Below are 6,287 nucleotides of genomic sequence, written 5' to 3'. Positions count from 1 at the left end.
ATCAAGTTTCGATATAGAAATTAAATTTTTTTTCATTTGCGGTACATAAACTGTATTTTCCAAAACAAGATAAAAACCAGACTCTAAAGTTAACTTCACTATTCCTATAAATTCAACTTTCACTTGAACTCCATTTGCAATGCTCAAACTTACTTCATTCTCACTTGATCTCTGTTTACTTGTGAACCCTTGCAAGGAATTCGAATTATGAATACTAGCTTCCGAGTCTAACCACCAAGAATTCAAAGGTACATCTACTAAAGAAGACTCAAAACAAACTAAGGCCAAGGGAATACCTAGAGAACTTTTCTTCTTTTCTAACCAAGTCTTGAACTTAAAACAGTCTTTCTGCCAGTGACCCTTCTTTTTACAGAACTTGAATTGATTATTTTTCTTTATAACTCCTTTGAGACCACTAAAATTTTTATTCTGTAGACTTCGATGGGACTTATTACCCTTATGAAACTTAGGTTTATGATTATAAGAATGCCTCTTATTCTATAATGGTTGAAAAGCTAATTGCACAGTTTCAATTGTTTTACAGCGCATCCTATACTCTTCTTAGGCACACACTGCTATGAGGTCATTCAAATTCCATTTATCCCGTTGAGCATTGTAAGCAACCTTAAACTGATTAAACTTGCTAGTAAGGCTATTCAAAACATGATAGACCAGGAAAGGGTCTGCAGTGGGAATGTCAAGAGCCTTTAACTTAGATGATATATTTATCATTTTCATGACATGCTCCCTAACACCACTTGTGCCATCATATTTCATGCTCATCAATTTATCCATCAGATCCCCAGTTTCGACTTTATCAGACTCAATAAATTTTTCTCCTATCGCATCCATAAAACTTTTAGCATTTTCATTATTGGGGATGGCACCTAGAATGGAATCAGATATTGATCGCTTAATGATTTTCAAGCAGAGTTTGTTAGCCCTTTCCCGCTTTTCATGCTCGGCTACATATTCAACGGTAATCTTATCTGTGAGTTTCTCAAGTTTTTTCTCCATTGCAAAATCCAAGCTCAAAAAACTAAGTGCTATTTCTACATCTCGTTTCCATCTCACATAGTTATTTTCAGTCAAGGTTTCAATAGCAGACAATTGATTCGAAAGAGATGAGGCATTATAAGCTGTGGAAACATAAAATATCACACTCAATATCATCCAAACGTAATGTATGCAATGAAATGAATGATATAATAACCAACCAATTAATATGGGCTATTAATTAGATGATCCGTAATTTAAATCGAAACATATGAATTTTATTACCGTAAGAGTCTAGGTGCATCATCATAAAATCACCTTTTGGTCGACAATACAATAGCTATAAGATACTCTTAAAACACATCATGTAGTCAGTTAACAAAATTACATTAATTTTTGAAATACAAACACTTTTGGGCAGAAGGGAATTTCTAGATCAAAATAAGCTCGTTAACTGCCTTATGCCATTTTCCAAAAAATATCACATATAATAACACTTTTGGGCGAGATATTATATGCAATAAATTTTATATTTTTGTTGTAGAGAAAATCGAATAAATAATAATGAGTATGCCACTTTGGCAGCTACCACCCATTTTTATTTCGAAACATTTCTCTCTCAGTGAGAAAATAAGAATCGTCTCGAAGCCCATGGAAAATCAATCACAAAACAATAATTATGCAACAAATCATAATAATTAATCAATAAAAGGCAAAATTTATATGTGATTGAGATACAAAATAGGCAACAAAATTTCAATATTTGAAAAGAAAAAATTTAAATAAACAAATAATAACAACAGTTGAATTAAATATTTCAACAAAAATATAAAAGTCGTCAATTATTATTATTATTTTCGATATAATTTTGAACGGGTCAAGTTTAAGCTCATGAACATCTAAAGAATAACACTAAGCTTAGGCTATTATTTCAACGTTGTTCATGAGAATCTGGTATTGTCACGAGTCTAATAAGCAAATTGGTATTGTCACGAGTCTAATAGGCAAATCATGCAATTATCCACGGGAATTTACGTTGATGTTTATCACACTGAAATTTTATCGTCTAACATAAATATAAAACCACCATAAGACATTCACATGTAGATGAAAAGCTGAATTTCCCACATGAAACAGATTTTTAAATCATATTCAACTCTGTAATAAGTTGGAATTGAGAAAATCGAGAAAGAAAATAAATTAAAAAAGAAAAACGTGAAAACTAAGAGTTTAGATCGTGTTCGAAATTGAATAGCATGATTTGATAAATCTAGAATCAAACAGAAGTTGAGAAATGGTAAATCTCATAAATGAAAACCAATTGATGCAATCAAATTCAGACATCACCACGAGTCCACAACACATTGAACACAATGAATAGGGGGTGATGGTGGTGGTAATAAAGGCAGCTGATTATTCCAGTCAACAACTCCAACAATGAATCAACCACCATGGCATCGCTTCAACGTATTAATTTTATTTTATTTTATTTTTATTTATTTCAAAACTTTGAAAATATAACAATTCCAAAGATTTAAATCGACGGGCAGCGGAAACTTTAGAATTATTCGGTCAGAGAATACATATTGTTTTAATGACGGATTCTGATCTTAGCATTAAGCTCTGATACCAATTGATGAAATTTATTTGTAATTATGCTAAGAATCAAGAATCACCAAATAATGAATTAATAAAACAAATTCATACATGCGGAAGTCATTGTTGATATGAATGATAGTTGTAATAACAACTAATATCTTCTCCTCCTTGCTCCTCATAAAAGTATTAGTTATCAATGGGGCAAGCCAATAAAATATATGGAGAGGAGAGGGGACCTAACCTTTATATATAAGAAATAATTTGAGTCATCCCATTACGACTAGAATTCTAATTAGGGTTTATTTCCGACCCACATACTTTAAATTACCACATCAAATTAATTACAACCTGTAAGGTGTAAAAGGCCCAACTGATCACTTAATAAATTTGGCCTAAACACAAATATCATTATGAGCCATACATATAACCCGTAAAATTTGCAATCGAATGTGAAGCCCACATATGGAATTATTAATTATTCCAACAATTATTACCTGAAAGTGTGCCATTGAAAAAATATTGATTTGGTTATATTTCATTCCATTCAATGCATATATACTATTAAGACATCGATCATGAATTGAGAAATTGAAAGTATTATCCAACCTAAACATTACAATATTTTGTAGAAGCGTAAACAAATACTAAGAATGCATAAACTCATGCTTAAAGTATTGTTTGTCATAAGTGATTTAATATATGAATATAGCTTATTATTGGAAAAATTATTCACTAGTCATCATTCATTATATATTCTGGGTCATTATATATTTCTGGGTATTGCTAAAAATGGGTCAACTTTCTCATGGCCCAAATTTTTGGATCAAATATGGTTACCATGGGCTACACCAGGGCAGTCTAATAAATTTTTTTTTTATTTAGTTTATTTTATCATTTCAACGTATGAATCTCCATTTATCAAAATTTTGTCAAACCATTTTCAAAGTAAATTGATATCATTCTCTCCCGTATCCACGAGTCTACTCTTTGACATCATATTAACAAAAGAGTAATATTATTCATCATTACTAGTGTTAAATATCAGTTTAGGTGACAACTAAATCATCTTAAATGATAAATTCATTTAAATGCAAAGTCATATTATTCATTTAGTTGAACCAATAAAGTGTAGTCATGTAAACTCGTGTTCTAGCATTATTGATGCTATATAGCATTAATAACAAAATCGTCCATACCGTTGGAATCACCTCGAACAATCCGTGGCTTGTTGAATTGGAAAATATAATCTAAAGTAAATCCTTGTAGCGATCAACTACTACTAGTTTCATACTACTTCGTGAAAGGATTTATAATAAAATTTGGCAACTCTAAACCCACCTTCCTTTTCTCCCTTTTCAGGTGAGTCAATTGCCCAATTTCTTGGAACATTCATTTTTGTTCAAATTGATTCTTATGCACCAAATTCACCACAGGAACTTTTTCCAAGTTCACACGGCTCACGGTTGTTTTCTTCAACCCGTTGTCTACATAATTTTTCTCAATCGTTATCTGTATATTATTTGATACTTTTTATAGGATTTATTTCGTTTTAAATAGAAGATATAGCACCAAGGATAAATTTCAATTTTATACTTAGAAAATGTTATATTTGGATAATCTATTACTATTTAATATCAAAATTATTACTTTCTAACGCAGATAGCTTAGCCTCTAAGTTTCAATTTCGATACTTCCTTTCTTTATCTTCAAATTTAATCTCGAGTATATATTTTGTTGTATAGTGACAAGTGCGTTTTGTGGACTCATTTGGACAATATTACTTAACTTTTATGTCGTGAAATTATTGAATTTTACTTAACTTAGATTAATTATCTCTTGTTTCAGTTATGGACTCATTTCTAAGCAATTGGAAAGGAAGAAGGACAAAATCGAAAGAAATCTATAATTTTGGGATCAAATTCTGCAAGTTCGAATTTAAGGACATTGGCTGGACACTGATGAACTCAAAGACTAAATTACACTACTTTAAAATAATTGAGGGGTTGAAGAAAATAATAAATTAAGAGCATGTTTGGTAGGGATTAAAAGCCAATTAAAATCATTTTTTTGACCGTCATTTCACTATTCAAGCCGTCATTTTTGAATTTTTCTCTTACAGATAGAACCCACTTTATCTCTAACGGTCAAAAAAGCAATTAACAAAATGAACCTCACTTTTGAACTTGTAAATGGATTTAAATTCATTGACTACTTGGATTCCTAATTCAATACCATAAAGTGGGCGGCTGAAATTTACATATACATGTGCACGGCAAAAGGCCCAAAAAAAAAGGAAAAAAAAAAAGAAGAAAGAAAAAAAAAAAAAAGGAAAAAAAAAAAAAGAAGAAAGAAAATAAAAGAAAAGAAAGAAAGAAAGAAAAGGAAAAACAAAAAGACACACAGACAGAATTGGAAGAGTTGGGGCGGCTGGTTGAGAATAAAGAAAAAAAAAAGGAGAAAAGGGCTGCCTGCTGTTGAGTATATGTATATATACACACGCATGCAAGGAGAGAAACAGGGGCTGGAATTGGAATTTACATATGTAGGGAGAAAGAGAGAGAGAGAGACGGTGGCAACACAAAATTGTGAAATTAATCATGTTTAGTCGATTTTTGGTGATATCTTTCCACTTTTATTTATTTGCTAAATAATTTTTGTGCTAGGATTACGATATTTAGATGCAATTACGGTATTTTGATCAAAAAAATAATTTCATGACATATAGCAATTGATGTAAAGTGATTCACATTATCCTCGCACGATAATGTCACAAAGAATGGTCGTAACACTAGGAGCAATTAATTGAGCAACTTTAATGTGCTGTGTCTTGTTATTTCATTTATAGGATTACATACGAATAGTTCTATCTGTATAAAATTACATGCGAACGAAAATCTTACCCGAACTACACTTGTGTAGATATGATCTACTACAATTATTTTACAAGTGATGGTTTATACTAGCAATTTGATATTAAGTTATCTCAACAACTTGAAACTTTATCATTATCTCTAAAGTGCCCCCTTAGGATAGTGGTCTCGTAAGTGACAGCTATTTTAGGCCGTAGAAACTGAAATTAAAATGCAGACAAAGGTTTGACGAGTGACTCTACTAGTTGATCAAAAGAAGCAATATATGATAAACGAAATGCTCAATGTTGAACATTGTCTTGGACAAAATGAACATCAACCTCTACGTATTTCATACGAGAATGAACCATCGAATGAGGGCACAGATATTTGGTGTTAACGTTATTGCAATAGAGTGTTGGAGTAGTCCAATAGGCTCTCCATGATCCTGAAGAAATGCGTGATCCAAAGAACTTCACAAGTAGTAAATGCACCAGTCTTCAGTAGAAGACTAAGGCATAGTTCTGTTAGAATATTATAAATTATATACTATAAACTTTTTTTGTGTGTGTGTGTGTGTGTTTTTTTAATTAAACAGTAGAATACTATAAATAACTCTAAAAAGGAACACTCAATCAACGATTAAGGAAAATAATCCCACACAACTGAGAAAATATAATAAAGATTATCCTTTACAATTGTTCCATATCTTCAACACCCTCCCTTAAAATCTATATGGCGTATCCACAGCCCCTCGAGGCATAATCCGGTGGTGTAAAAGACAGGAGTGAGACAGTCTCCGTCTTACTGTCAGCCGCAGTGTAAGGGTTCGATTTTTGAGAT

The sequence above is a fragment of the Olea europaea genome, chromosome 7 (assembly GCF_002742605.1).
Source record: "Olea europaea var. sylvestris chromosome 7, O_europaea_v1, whole genome shotgun sequence".
Classification (NCBI taxonomy): Eukaryota; Viridiplantae; Streptophyta; class Magnoliopsida; order Lamiales; family Oleaceae; genus Olea; species Olea europaea.
The sequence above is the reverse complement of the archived record's forward strand: the minus strand, read 5'-3'. Positions refer to the sequence as shown.